This window comes from Mus caroli, unplaced genomic scaffold, assembly GCF_978045245.1.
Source record: "Mus caroli unplaced genomic scaffold, Mus_caroli_1 scaffold_18, whole genome shotgun sequence".
NCBI lineage: Eukaryota > Metazoa > Chordata > Mammalia > Rodentia > Muridae > Mus > Mus caroli.
This window is the reverse complement of record NW_028227273.1, coordinates 45,222,410-45,238,499: the sequence shown is the minus strand read 5'-3', so window position 1 is coordinate 45,238,499 and position 16,090 is coordinate 45,222,410. Positions and strand designations below refer to the sequence as shown.

The window sequence follows — 16,090 nt, the reverse complement described above, 5'->3', positions numbered from 1 at the left end:
TCAAATACCGACACAAATACCAATTAGGCTAACAAGTAGTAAAGCTTCAAGAGCTGTTAAGTTGCTTGGTCAACAATGCATTGCTGCCCAGAGACCCAGCTAGGACTCACAAGTGTGTGTTCTGAACTCCATTCACATCCAGTGGTCTTGTTGTGAAGCCAAAACTGAGCCCCCTTTAGTTCGTGAGATCAGTGCTTCAGCTCTACCCCCACATGCCTGTATGGCAAAACAGAATGAACACATGCTACCGGTTCACTCTCCTTGGCTTCATGTGTTCTGTTCTCAAGCTTTACTGGGTCACATAGCATAGGGAACCTGGGCTTGGACTCAGAGGCCCCAGGCCAGCTCTACGCCCCCTGACTTTGTGACTAGCAGCATGAGCCTAGGCAGAGCTAGGGAGAGAACACTTTGGGAACAAATCAAGCTCCTTTTTAGAGCAAGCCTGGCCTAGTATGCACACATTGCCCCTCTCTGGACCTTTCATGGGTCTTCCCTATCACTCAATACCCTCTTATATGCCAGCCCCAGCATCTTGGCATCTAGAGAAGGCCATATGTGTAGCCCAGGACCTGACTGGACACAAATCCTCTATTACAGGTAGAGTCTACCTTCTTGGAGGCAAAGTAGGGTAGATAGGGCAGGGACCAAAAGACAGGGATGGCAGGTGATCTACTAGACGATAAATGGTGCATACAAAGTGATCCTTCACTCCCCGCTCAGCCTGTTCACACCATTTCATCTGTCAGCCAATTCATTCATTCTTTCTAACAAAGAACGTGCATGTAAAGTGTAGGTAGATGTTATATGGGTGTGGTATGTGTGGGTGGTAAATGTTCATTTAAGGTATAGATGAATGGTGTATGTGTATGTGTAAAAGTGCATGTAGATAATATAGGTAGATATTGCATGTGGGTGGTACCTTAGATCTGTATGTGTATATGTCCTGTGAGTAAATGGGACATGTGCATATGTGTGGTTTGCATAGGTAGATAGTATATGTACATGTGTGGTATACATTTGTGGTGTGTGTGTGTGTATGTGTGTGTGTGTGTATGTGTATGTATGACATATGTATGTGTGCTTTTGGTTTGTGTCCATGTGTGATCTATTATGGTATATATGCATGTGTACTGTGTGTAGATTGTATATGATGTGTAGTGTATATAAGAGGTATATATGCATATGTGGAGATGGTAGATATGCATGTATATGTAGAGAGAATATGTGTGATATGTGTAGATAGTACATGCACATGTGAGATGTGCATATGTGTAGAAGGCATAAATGTATATGGTATATTCTTGAAGATTGCATATGTGTGTCATTGTATAGGTTCAGATGGTTCATGTATATGTATATGATGTATATGTATATGTATATGTATTGTGTGTAGAGGGTATATGTGCATACATGAAGTAGGTCTGTAAATATATGTCCATATTTGTTTCATTGTATATATGCACAGGTGATATGTTAAAGATAATTTATATAGATTATGGTACATTCGTGTAGATATAGATGTGAAAAGTATGCATGTAAGTGGAATATGAACATATGTGGTATATATGTTGAGGTGACATGTGGGAAAATATTGTCCCTGGTTACTGAGGAAGGGTCAAGGGAGCTATAACCCCAAATACCTCAAACACAAGGACAGCAGGAGTTGCCTCCCTCCCACTTCCCAGTCTTGTGCCATAAACAGGCTCCCTCACCATCAACCCTGGTAAGAATTTCCTACCCTGACAGTTATCAGGGTTCACTCCTTCTTTGATCTTATAAGGTTTCCCCTACCCCCACCCTCAGCCCCTGACTATGTAGATGAAACACCTTCCAACACCCCTTTCCTGGCGAATGGTGCACAGTCACACATACCTTGTCCCAGAGACCCAGGCCACCTTGCCAGGAGCATAAATACCCCTTCTTCCACCCCCAGTAAATGAACAAGTTCTCTGAAACTGTTCCCAGGTGTGTTCATTGCAGAGCAAGACCCTGCACTGCGCCCACATGTGCCTGGATAAGCCTCCCTCCCTACAATCCAGCTAGGTGCCCAACTGGCCTGGCTACCCCAATGGGGAAGTGAACATGGGCGGCAGTGATGTGTGTGTCTACGTGCTTGGTGTGTAAATGACATACATGTATATGCTGTCTATGTAAAGATGACATATGTGTGTTTGCAGAGTGTTGATGTTACATGTTCATGGGTGGAGCATGTGTGTAGAAGATAAATGTGCATGTGTGATGTACATGTTTAGGTGGTACATGTATATGGTATGTGTATATAGATGGTATATGTGCATGTGAGGTGTGTGTAGGTATCATCTGTATAAGTAGGATTTGTACGTTTGTGTAAGGAGTGTATATGTATGATATGAGTCTCTATATAAGCTGTATATATACTGAGCTTCATATATATGTTTGTGTGAGTGTGTAAGGGTATATGTAACTTGTACATATGGTGCATTAGCAGAAGTGATACTTGTCAATGCATGAAGTACCATATCTGAGCTATGGTATATATGCATGGGTACTGTTTGTGTGGTATATTTGGGGTAGGTTGTATGCATACATTGCTATATGTGTTACTATTCAAGAAGCACACCATGAATTCTTGGAAAGACAAATCAGCTCCAAGTAACATGAACAGAGGAATTGTTCACATTCCCGAAAAGCTGCGCCATGCCAGCTTCTTACCAAACCACCCTCAGCCCAGAAAGGGATATCCAGGCACCGTATTGAGGAACTGTGATTTGAAGAGTCTTTACTTCAGTTTCCCATGAGCCACAGGATGTCCTGGGAGCAGAGACCACTGAGTGGGTGCAGGTATGGCAGTGGGCTAGAACCTGCGTTCAGTCACCTGGTGCCTCTCCCAGCAAGTGAGGGACATCAGGATGCCTGACTGATTGTAACCAGCAGCAATGGCCGGAGGAGGAGGGCTCATTCCTATCACACAATATCTGATCCTGTGTGTGTGTGTGTGTGTGTGTGTTGAATCTGTGTGAGTGGGGTGTGTGTGTGTGTGGGGTGTATCTGTGTGAGTGGGGTGTGTGAGTGGTGTATCTTATGTGTGTGGTGTATGTGTGTGAGTAGTGTGTGTATATGCTGTATATAGACATGTTGTATCTGTGTGAGTGAGGTATGTATGGGGTGTATCTTTGTGAGTGGGGTGTGTGTGGTGTGTGTGAGTGAGTGGTATTTGTGAGTGTGTGTATGTGCATGTCGTGTGCCTAACAACTATAACTGGACTTTCTGCCTGTGTGTTACAACGGGGTGGCCCTGCCTTTGCCATGGAAAATCATCTGGTAAGTTCTAGCTGCTCCCGAGAATCGGAGATGGGAGACATAAGTCGGTGTCAATCAAGGACCCAAACAACTCCAGTGCTTCACACCTCAAACGAAAAGAAACAAACCCAAACCCAACACATCTCCAGGAAGGACACTCAGTACACTAAGAGCTGGGGGACTCATGTGCCTTGTCTTTTCTCCTTCTCCCTCTCCTTCTCCCTCCCCTCCCCTCACCCCCCACTTCTTTCTTTTTTTGAGATTTGATCATTGAACCTAGAGTCTTGAGCACACTAAGTACCCACCCCACCCCACGCCCACGCCTAGTCGTCCCAACTTCTTTTTGTCTTATTTTCACCTTTTATTTTGAGACAAGCTTCCATCGCTCAGGCTGGCCTTGCACTCGCTCTGTATGTAGCTCAGGCAAGCCTTGAACTCCTGACTCGGCCCCTCAAGTAGCTGGCATTAGAAGCCTGTGCCACCAAGCCTGGAAATTCACTTCCTACTTAGGGTTGGTACATTTAATTATCCCGACATCCTGCACACAAGGTGTTATGATTTGATGTCCGTTTTTTATTTTTTAGATATTATGGACTAAACCCAGGGCTTTGAGAATGTTAAGCACTTTTCTACCCCTGAGCTACATCTACAGTACTAAGAAATCTTTCAAGTTTGAAAACAGGGCCTCAATAAGTTACTCAGAATACCCTTGAACTGACTGTGCAGCTCAGATAGAACCCAAATGTGTGATCCTTCCACCTCAGCCTCCGTAGCAGTTGGATTACAGGCCTGTGCCACCAGGCTGGGCCACGCTTCTTTTTATATACAAGGAAATTAAGGCTCAACAAGCCCAGTAGCTTGCCCAAGTAAAGTGGATAAAAGCATGAAAACCTCCATTTCACTAATTCCAAAACTCAGAAACAGCCTATCCACCACGCAGAGATCGCAGGATATGAACGACCGTAATAGTGTAAACAGAAGATGTCCACACAGCTGTGGCACTATCTAAGTAAGGTACGCATGGCAGTCCGGAATCTTCACTCATCTCGCCATCCCAGTTCTCAGAATAGAACCTGGCCTCTGCAGAGAGCAGCCTGGCTCAGAGCCCCAGCTGTAGGCAGCCATCCGGCCGCATCATCTCACCACACACCACCCGAGAGCGGTCCTAGTGATCTGGTCCTCGTGGGATGCCGTTGGGATGCCAGCTGGATACCCTCTCGATCTACATTCTCCTGCCACTGTCTTGAAACTTTTAATATGTTTTAAATAAGAAACCCTGTATTTTCTTCTTACCCCAAGTCCTGAAAACCATGAAGCTGGTCCTTCCCGTCTCTACAGTGGCCAACTCTGACAGGATTTCGAAGGAAGTGCAGCCTGGGCTAGCCACTCCCTGTATGTTTCCAAATCTGTTACCCACAGTCCCTGGATGGGCAGGACTGAAGACAGATATATTGCTTTAATCTGGGTGGCTTCCTGCACCGATGGCCTTGATCCACACTGCTCAAGAACTGGCCCCTATCCCTCTGATCTTTCTCCTCCCTCTCCGGCCTCCCTCCTCCACGCCAAGCTGCCATGCTTGCTATCATAGTGACCCACTTACTCCTCCGGCACTAGAAGACTTGGAAGGCTGCGGTGAATCTCCCCTCTCCCCAGAGGCAAGAACTTGATAAGAGCTAATGAATTGCTGTATTCAATAGAGTCCTGACTCTGTCCGTGATAAGATGTGGTATTAAAGTGGCGATACATTAAGCCTGCACAAAGACTCTATGTCCTTCATCATTCTAGAATTGGATAAGTAATAAATGCATGAGATTAGCTGAGCTTTGAAATAAAGTCAAGAACTACGCTGCTCCATCTCCTGCGGATCTCGGCGATAACCCATCCCTTTTCCCCCAGTATCCACCTCCACCTCTTCTTCTCTCCATCTAGCTTTTCTCTGTCTATCCCCACATTTGCAAAGCAGCGGCCTTTCTGGCCACTCTAATACATGCTTGCTCTCCCCCCCAAACCTCATGAAACCCCAGTTCATAGGGAATCATAGTATTTGAGTTATTTTGTACGTGTTTGTATTTTTATAACAATGAACTTGGCTGCATCCAGATTCTGGTCCTTCTGGTACCATGCCATGTCCTGGGAGCCTCTCTACATGGATTAATTTGAACAGCCAGATATACAAAGAAATGAGAGGAATTCACTGCTAAGAAATTAATCCTAGTGCATACCTAAGGAACCCAGGTCCTTTCCTTTCCAGCATCCATGAAAAAGTTTGCAGATCTTGGCCAAATGCTCTCAAGAGGGGTCACAGTTAAATCATAAGTGGAATTCCCAGGTAAACTCAGGGCATTTTGATTTCTGAATCTCTCATTTCTGGTTTTTCATTTTCATTTTATTTTATTTTATTTATTTACTTCAAAGTTTTATTTATTTTTATTTTATGTGGATGAATGTTTTGCCATCATGTATATATGTACAGCATATGCATGAAGTGCCCATAGAGTCCAGAAGAGGGAATCAGATACCCCGGACCTGGAGGTACAGAAGTTTGCATCAGTGCTGAAAATTGAGACTTCTGGCTCCTCTGCAAGAGAAGCCAGTGCTCTTAACCACTGAACCGTCTGTCTAACCCTTTTGGTTTTGGTTTTTGAGACAAGGATTCACTATGTCATCCAGACTGTTCTAGAGCACACTATGTGTGTAGCTCCCCAGGCTGGCCCTAAACTGGTGGTGACCTTCCTGCTTCAGCATGATGTACAAGGATGAGAGGTACAGCCTACTGCTCTTGTTCATGTCCCTTCCACACGCCGCATGCTGCACACAAATACTGTAAGAGATAGTTTTCTCCAAGTGTTTCAAGGAGCAGGCTAGAGAAGCTGAGGTTTCTTCTAGAACCCAGCCCCCACCCAAGTTCTCCTAGCCCTGGCTGAGCACCTCACTTCTAGCCCACTTTCTTTTCATACCTGACATTCCTGCATTCTCTGCTCCTTTCTCTTCACAGAAAGGTCTCCCTTTCGCAGTGCTGGGGATGCTGACTCCCCATCCTGTAAACCTCCAAACAGTGTGCCACCTTCTTGCATACTGTCACTCCACCTGTTACTCCAACCCTTTTTTTAATGGTCTGTTCCATCTTCTCAGTGAGCCACTTGCCTGAAATTCTCCCTATTCTCTGGAGTTGCTTCTGTTCCCAAGACCCAGTGCCTCTCCTGTGGCCAACCCTGCTCAAAGATTGCCCACCCAGAGTCCGTTCCCACAGCCAGGGTTCAAAGCTTGCATGGCTGCTTTTCTCCTCTTTAAAACACCCCTTCCAGCTTTTTATCATAGACAATTCCAGTGATCCCTGGAGAACCCTCCTTTCCCTGACCCACACCTCCATAGATTTCTACTCAGATACAATCCAGGAACATATGTGGACCTCTTTCTAAACTGACTCTGCCTCCCGATTCTCTCTGGGGATGGCCTAGCAGAAGTGCTGCAAGCTGCCAGTCGCACAGTGCATCAGTCCCAGCCTAGGTGTTATTTCTTCCTCATAAAAAGAAACTGATTTTTCTCAGACAGGGATCTCATAGGCCAAGCAGTCCTCAAAATTTCTGTGTAGCCAAGGATGACCTGAAAACTTCTGATCCTATTGCCTCTGCCTCCAGGTTCTGAGATTACGGGCATGTGTTCTTCTATCCAGTTTTAGGGCACGCTGTGAAGTGAACCCAGAGTCTCATGTAGGCTGGGCAATCACTCTAGCAACTGACTTGCCCTCAGAGTTCTTCTCTACAGGGAGCTCAAGAAACTCTTCCACTTCGGTCTTTGCACCCAAGTCTTAAGTTTGAGGGGGGAATGAAATCAAACCACTGGGTCAAGGTTCACAGAACATAATTCCCTAAACTGGGACTACAAACAGATTTTGACCAGCTGGCCAAAGCTCCTATACATCTCCCCAACACACACACACACACACACACACACACACACACACACACACACACACACCATACATGCATACACACATCCATGCACACACAGACATACACACACATGCACATACAATATACAGGCATGTATGCATACATACAGACATGTACACAAATAAATGTTCTGTTTATAAATTACCTGGTGTTGACAGCCAGTTAGTTCTCCCTACAAGTGTTCTTTGTCAATTCTGCATTGACACCCACGTGGATCCTCCCACTCCATCCAGGCACTGGTCACATGACTCTATTGTTGCAGTATCTAGGGGACTGGTGTGCAAAGCCTCGAATGGCTGGCTGTGGCTCAGCTCACCTCGGCTTGCATGAGCCCTAAGCATGGAGCAGTTTATGCGGGGCACTGTCCTCATTGGTCTGGCTAACTACCAGCCCAGGCTGAGTCAACCCCTTTCTTTTCTGCTTCACTAGTCCCCTCTCACACCTCTTCTTGGCTTCAGGTCAAAACCACTCGTCAAATTACCAGCTTGGATGAGAGCCTAGGTTCCCAAGCTCTCATCTCTCCTGCTACCTTTTTCTGCTGGATCACAAATGGCATTGCATCCCGAGGCACCTAGTGACCCAGTCACCTAGATGCCCTCAGAGTTCCAGGTGGGCAAGGATGGGGTCAAGAGCCAGGCACCTGCAGTGCTGCAAGTTCCCTCTGAGTGATCTGGACACAAGACTAGTTTTGGTTTGTCTGTGCCATCATCTGTACCACCTATACCACCACCCTTTCCCACAATTCACCTCTTCTCTTTGTGGCTATGATTGTGAGTGAGGCCCTTAGCATCTCATCCTTAGCTACATCGTCAACAGCAACACCTGGATCCTGCTCCAAGCCAACTGAGCAAGAAGCTACAGACGGGCCTGGGGCCTGGGTAGAGGCCAGTAGGGCAAGTGGCTTATCTTGGTGTGGTCAGGACTGTTCAAAATTTAAAACTGCACAGTCTCATGAAGAACTTTATCAACTCAAACAAGTTGAAAAAGCTGGCACATACAAAAAGTTATCCAGACCAGTCTAATCTACAGGTACCTTGGCCAGCACTAGAAAGAGCCTAGCCAATCAGCAGCTTCCTCTGATCTTCCTTTCAAGTCACAGCTCACCAGCCTTAGGTCTGATTATCTCAAATGGGGGGGGTGTCCCCAGGCCAGCAGGAGTACAGGCCTAGTTACCTCAATTAATAATAATTGACATTTTTAATTTATCCATGTTCCTCCTATAAGTCACCTTGGATGCTCCCAGGTATCACAATTCAAATCATAAGAAATAGACAAGGTCATTGTCACTGTGATCTCTCAGTGACACCTGAGGAAGCTGGATGCAGAAAGAGAACCAAGCGGGCTCCACTGCTCATTGGTGGTAGCATCAAATTGGCAGCCATGTTTACTCCACAGGAATCTACCTGCCTCTCACCTTCAGATCTCTCATGAATTGCTACCAGGAGGGCCTCAAGTTTAGTGATGAACTCAGGTAGTAATGAAGGTGTTAACTGTCAAGTCTGAGCTGCTGGGCAAGGCTGGAGACTGGGAGTTCAGTTCTCCTGGGAGGGTGTAGTAAGACCAGAAAGGGCTGGGTTATAAATCCCACGCAGCAATGTTGATTGACCTCTGACTAAGGGCGCAGCTCGAATGAGCCATCTGACTAAACTCAACAATAGCTCCATAAAGTGGTGCTGGGTTTTGGTTTTGGTTTGTTTTTTCCCATAGAAGAACATCTCGTCCTCTTGCTCCAGCTCAGGACCAATAGGGAAATGGATGCAAGAAGCAGACAGATGGAGGTTGGAATCGCTGCCATGATTCTGAGAAAGCAGTTGTGAAACCATGGCTTTAGATTTCTGAATTTCCTAATAAGCAAGCCCTCTCACCAATGGTAGACCTTTCCACAGGATAGGCCTCTGACTTCTTCACCAAGACCTGCCCAGATGCACCCACCCTGCCCGTGGCTGATCCAAGAGAAGGGGGCAAGGAGAAGGCCAATTCACAGCTCCTCCCGGAGGCATGGGTCAGATGCCTCACTTCTTCCCTAACGATGGGATGAGAGGTGAGAAAGACTAAGTGGCCAGGCTTTCTTTCTCAACTCCACTTGAGCCTGGTCCCATCCCCAAAGATGCCCACGTGGCTCAAAGAGAACTCAGGCTGAATGGTCTGACTGTGCAAAACTTCCATGGTGTGCCTGAGGCACCACCAGTCCTGCCTCTTTTGGAAGCAAGAAGCTAGGAAGGTTCCTCTGTTCCCAAGGGTTGGTGGCATTCGCGTGTTCGATAAGGGGGACAGTTGCTCACGAAACCTGGGCTTCCTGCCCTTTACCTAGAGCTCACAAACAGGACAATGGGAAGGAGTCGACAACTGAGCATCCGTCAGATCCAAGGTGGGTGAGGGAAGGTTTTCAGCCAGCCTAGAGCCAGATCCATTGCACGCCGGAAGCTTGCTATGGGCTCAAGTGCAGCCACCTGTCCCCAACTCTATTTCCCCAGCTCTAAGCAGAGAGGGAAAGGCTTTGCCACCACCAAACAACTTAAGACATTTCTTGCCTTCTTGGATGGCTTCCTCATTCTGTCTGGGGCTGTGCTCCATCACATATCAGCTAGAGATCCTCACGACAATGACATAATGTGTCCTTGCGACTTAAAAAAAAAGGTACCTGGGGGCACGGAGGCAGCTGCCTGGCACATGGTAGGACAACTGATACACTGTAGGTGTTTGCATCATTGCTGTTTGAAGATGGCCTCTTTGGGAAAGCTGGAGGAATGCTAGGGAGATGACTGGGGTGCTGAAGTGTTCACCTTACAGGCAGGAGGATCTGAGTTTGATTCTCAGAACCCATGTAAAAAAGCCAGGCATGGTGACTCACACTTGGGAATCCCAGGGTTGGGAAGGTGGAGACAGCTAAATCCCTGACAGGGGCAGGGACAGCTACCCTAGCCTACTTGGTGACTTCAAAGCCTGTGAGAGACCTTACCCCCCAAATAGTAGTGTATAATACCCAACGGACACTAGCCAAGGGTGCCCTCTGGCCTCCACATGCGGGTACTCACACACGTGAACCTGCACACACACGAATGCATCTGGACACAACTACACGGATTTTATTTCTAAAGACTAGGGGAGATTTGAATGCAAGAAAATGACACAGAACAGCCCAGTTAAGAAAGCACCAAGTCCCAAGGATATGAGCTCATGTGAGCCAGAACAGGAGCTGAAAGTAGGGACACAGAGAAAGGACAGGACTCTGTGAAATGGGTCACAGGGGTCTATGCCATCTTTCCGGCAGAGGGGCTGAAATTCTGCTACTCAACATAGAGCCTCCTTTCCTCCAACGTTGCAATTTACGTTCCCCTCTTGCCAGCTCCCTGGGACACTCTCCACATGCCTGTGTCCAGACACATTTGTTTAAACTGCCCCCCTCCCCCAAACTCATAGCCCTGCCCCGGGGACTTGAGGAATCTGAGAAATGCCTTCAGTTCTAAGTACTGGAGGGAAAGAAGTGAAATGAAAGAAAGACACTCTCCCTCTAGACTTCTGTCTGCATAGTATTTCCCACCACAGCTCCCAGAATCCCTCCTCTCTCACCAGCTAATCATCCTGACTCAATGTTACTATGGCCACCTGGTGGGAACTTCCCAAATCAGAACTGGTACCAGCAGCCTCCCTCCCATCACCCGATCGCAATAACTCCTTTGCCTTCTTTGCCAGCCTCTACCTTTCCCTTTGCCATTATTTAGCTCAATGATTATCCCTACCCTTTCCCATTTAAACCTTCATCTATCCCCAGTTGTCCAGACCAGAGATGCACAGTAAGGATTCTGATATAATGACAGAGAGCCCTTATCCTCTGGGAGCAAACACCAGGTTATGGGGACTCACACACTACGAATGGAAAGGGGGCAGGGGCTCCTTTTCACGTTCTGCAAGTCTTCTGTGTGTGCATGCACATACGTGTATCTGCATATTGTTTCTCTGTGAAGATAGATGTATTTGCATGTGTGCGTAGGCCTGAAGTCAACTTTGGCTATCATTCATTTTCTAGTTACCTCAATGATCCTCTATTTTATTTATTTATTTATTTATTTATTTATTTATTTATTTATTTATTTATTTTGGTTAGGTAGAGTCTCTCATGGCCCAGAATTTGCTGAATAGGCTAGGTTGGCTGGCCAGAAACCCCAGGGTCCACTTATCTTCGCTTCCCTAGAGTTGGGAGTACAAATTCATGGTTGCCATGGCAAGCATTTCTTCTGTGTTCACAAGGGTTCAGGGATTGAACTGAACCATGGTGAGATGTAGCCAAGTCTTCCTGCCCTCAGACTGATATGCACAAAACACATGAAGGACATCACGATACCAGACACACGCAATGAGCGTCGCGCCTGCCCCGGCACTGATTCCCTGCTGCAGACTTCAGGGATTGCTTCCGTGCCAAGGTATGCCACCTCTGTCATTGCCTGGACTCCGTGTCTGACATGTATCTTCAGGCATATTCAGCAGCCTGCCTGTATGTGTCAGACACACGATGGTCTCCTAAGGACCCGGTGGAAGAACATACATGCACAAGCCTAGTGATGACACAAGAGAGGAGGCTCACAGTGACAGGAGAAAAACAGCCATGAGATGGGAGCAGGGAGGGGCAGCCAATGCTATGGCCACCTGGTTAGAACTAACCAGACGGAGAATGACTGTGAAGAGGACAACAGAAAGGGCTTTCTAAAAGAGGCAGTTCCAAATTTGCATCTTAACTAGGAGAAGCAGGACGTCTGAAAAAGAGCCTGTGACATTGGCTTGCCTCCTGCCACTTCTGGCCATCTTAGTCACCTCTCACCGACTTGGCTTCCTTCCCTTCCATCAGCCTCCATCTCAGAATGTCCCTTCCACTGACACATTTGTTGAGACGTGGGGGTGGGGGGAGAAAGGGAGAGAGAGAAGGAAGGAAGGAAGGTGGGAAGGAGGGAAGGAGGGAGGGAAGGAGAGAGAGAGAGAGAGAGAGAGAGAGAGAGAGAGAGAGAGAGAGAGAGAAAGAGAGAGAACTAAGGTCCACCCAGATGCACATGGCATGCCTGTTTGGAGCTGGAGTTTCCTCCTTCATTTTATCATTTTATTGAGAATTAATGTTTTAACATCAATAACATGACATTAATGGTGTAGTAAAAGCTAAAAATATGAAGCAGGATGTTATCACTTCTGTCTAAGTACAGTTACCCAACCAGGTAGAGAAAATCACTATCCAACTGGAAGGAAAAAGAAAGATGCTGTGCTTGCATCCCTGGGATGGAAGGGAATTCAGAGCCCACCAGCAACACACACAGTGGGTCTTTATTCCTGGTTGAGCCAATGGCTAACAGCCCTCCTGAGGGCTTCTAATATATAGTGGAATTTAAGCTTCTCTCTCTCTCTCTCTCTCTCTCTCTCTCACACACACACACATACACACACACACACACACACACACACACACACACACACACACAACTGGGAGACATTCTCTGTCAATACCAAGGCAGTAACAGTAAAGAAGCTATTTGCTGGGGCTGCCATCTCTCACCCTTGCCTCTCAGAGGAGACACTGGAAACTGAGCCCTCCACTGGTGTTCAGAGCCCTCAGCTTCTTCAGCACCAGCTCTCAGGTCCGCCTTCAGAAGCCCAGGGATATGATCTTTTTCAACCCATTGGTGAATGTCAGTGAATGTCCAGTCCTGCATCAGTGAACATCTGTATCAGTTCTGCTACCACACAGTCATCCCAAAGTATTAATGTTGCCTGTCCAGGTGAGGTCTCGGAAGCCTCCTATCTATTTACTCTCCCAGCAGCTTAGGAAGGAGCACACAGTCAAAAGCTAGCACACCAGGGCCAGCAGACCTGCATTCTGGCCCCTGTGCCACTTCTTATCTGTGACATGTTTGGCAAGCCAGTTTAGCTCCCCATGCCTCTGTGAGTCTGGAAGTGAGTCCACAGGTATACCTTTTGAACACTTGATTACAAACCCATGGTGAGATTTGATAAGCCATAGAGCCTTCGCCAGGTGGGTCATGTGGTGAGATGCTAGGGAGAGATTTTTGAAGAATGTGCCCACTTGCTTCTAGCGACATCCTTTCTCTGCATCCTGTCCCGTGCGAAGAAACAGCCCTGTGACATTCTAGTTGTCAGTGACCCTTCTTGTGATGGTGGATTGAAAGTCCTTTTGAAACTTGGAACCAACACAAACCTTTCCTTCCCTGAGTTTCTTATGCTGACTCACTTGTCACACTCATGAGAAAAGTGACAAATACCCTGAATTTCCCCAATCTGAAGACTAGAACAATAGTATAATCTGCCTCAACAGGTAACATTGAGGATGAGGGAGTTATGTAGCCGCTGGGGGAGTCTCTGGCACCTCCTGAACACCAAGTTGGTGCATGCATGCGTGTGTGTACATGCATGTGTGTGCGTGCACATGCATGTGTGCATGAGAGATATTCATTCCATATCAAATGTCCAAGAGAGTCAGCTGAAGGAAGGATTCGTTTTGGCTCATAGTCTCGGAGGGTTCTGAGCATAATGTGGGGGCAAACATGGCAGAACAGAATGGCTCTCAGCATGTCAGTCAGGAAACAGAGAGGATGCCTGGGCCTTTGGCTGGCTCCTTTTTACCTTTTCTCCCATCTGGGATCCCACCCTTTGATATGTCACTGCCTCCACTCAGGATCATTCTAGTCACCTTAGTTAAGTCACTCAGAAAGACCCTCATGGGCACACTCAGAGGTAGGCCACACCTACCAGTCTTTCAGGTGCCTCTCAATGCCGTCACAATGACAGCCACGATTACCCATCACAGTGTCGTCAACAGCACATACCATCTATAAGGACATCTCAGAGAGGCTCCTCAGGGTTCCCCTTCCCCAGCTCTGTCAACCTCTCATCTCTCCATTTTCCCACACACTTGAAAAACCATATAGCATATGCATTTATCATCTCTTTTCATCAGCAAGTCCACCCTCAAAAACCCAGGGAATCCAACCTGATACAGCCCATTCATGGATGCCGAGGAAAGCCCAGGCATGTGTCGCTGTACATTTTTCTCAGCTTTCATTGCTGTCCAAAGTGAGCAGAATCGCTGCCTAGCCCATGACAGGCCCTTAAAATACAGACAAATATATGAAACTTAACTTAGCAACCATCTGAGCTTAAACAAGTGATACCCATGCCCCAGCTAACTCATTTGATGTCTCTAGCCCTTCGTAAATGAAGCAACTATGTAATATGATATGTGTAGATGTGCTGGCTCAAATCCTGGGTATGTGGTAAGCAGATGACTGCTAATTAGAGAAGGCCGGTGTTATGCTGCCTTAGGCAGGGCCTGAAAGGGCTCATCGCTGACTCTTCTCACCCCAAATCAGGGCAATGTGATGCTGGGCCCCTGGCAGCTGTCCAGGTGGAAGAAAAATATCAGAGGTGTGTGACTGCATAGCTGTCCTGGTCCTGATGTGGTTTGGACCCAGGCAGCTAGTGTCTCTCCCCCACCCTCCTGCTGAGGGATGCTGCCTGGGTCTGGAGTATTTAAGAGCTCTTTAGCCAAGCGGTGGGAACTTCTGCCTGCTTGGGTCCCACGCCACATCCTGGCCTTGGAGGATGTAGACCTAAGGTCTTTACATGCTTCTCAGCTATTCCCAGGCGGCCTGCTCTCCCTCCAGCTCAGCCGGCTGCCTGAGCCAGGCAGCTACAGAGGCAGGTCTGTTTCCCTCCGACATCATCATGTCCCCACTCAGAGAAAGGAAGATTGTAGGCCTCATGCATGGAGACTCTCGTTCAGAGACCACTTCCCATCAGCCTTGGAGCTCCCCCTGCCCCTGCTAGCTTGGGAGGGCTGAGAGTCCAAGGGCAAAAGAGCCTCTACTGACCAAGTCACAAAGGGTACCTCTCCCACCAGGGCCTTTTCATGTCTCTAGTCTCTCAGAAAGTTCTAGTCTGTCAGAAACTCCCCTAAGCATTCATCCCTCTCCCTGGATGAACTAGGAAGAGATGCGACACCAGGCATAACCACAGAAAAAATGAAGAAAACCCAGCACTGGTCCCCAGGCACCCAGCTCGGATACCCCCATCTCTGGGCCGTGTGTTGCACATAGTAAGGATACAGCAGTGGGAACCTGCTGCACGCACTCTCCTGGAAAGCAGGCAGGAGGGACAGTAATGTTTCTGAATGGTCCTTGGAATGCAATGTAAGCTAGCCTGGGTGAATGACATGTAACTCAGCCTGGGAAGGAGCAAGTTTCAGATACTGGAGAAGGGCAACACCAGGGTGCTTCTGGAAAGCAGAGGCAGCCTGGGGGACAGGACAGTAAGAGACCCTGCATAATGGCATGCCTCTCAACAACAGGCTGTCTCAGAACGAAGCTAGGGTGCTTGCCAACCCCCAGCCTTTTTCGTCAAGAACTAGAACAAGGTAGACTCATGTGCACCAGAGCCTCAGAAAGCGCACCTCAGTGTGCCAAGGAATAAACAAATTCTCTGCAGGACAAGTCTCTACTGACCCAATCAGTTCTGGATCTTCTCGTATCCCATTGGCAGCCCCCAAAGTTCCAATTGCCCAATCTCCTCCTAGTCAAGTATTAAAGGCTTCAAAGGCGATAACTCCTCATCGAGTCACAGACAAGGTATCTCTCAGCCTCCAGAACAGGCATCCTTTGTGACACAAACTGGGGCCCTGCCCTACTGGCTCCCCTTCCCCTGACACACACACAGTTATACTTCATCCACTACGCTGTGCACAGCTATGGGATCGCACACTACCGTAGACAATGGCCAGGAACAGAAAGGCAGCGCCAAGATGTAGTTGCATCTACACAAAAAACTGCATGGTACACGCTACCCAGAGCAGTCTGGAGCACAAGA

The 16,090-nt window shown here is 47.5% G+C and overlaps 1 protein-coding gene across 6 annotated transcripts in view; it reads right to left on the bottom strand.

Moving 5' to 3' along the window:
* Daam2 (dishevelled associated activator of morphogenesis 2) overlaps positions 1–16,090 on the bottom strand; it is a 106,367-nt gene that overhangs the window by 46,795 nt on the left and 43,482 nt on the right. Inside the window, exon 1 of one of the 6 annotated variants that reach the window (XM_021186430.2) lies at positions 4,572–4,637. The exons of the other annotated variants lie outside the window; for them this stretch is intronic. The gene's annotated coding sequence lies outside the window, so the exon portion shown is untranslated. Of the gene's footprint in view, positions 1–4,571; positions 4,638–16,090 lie in introns of those variants that run through there. 6 annotated transcript variants of the gene reach the window in all.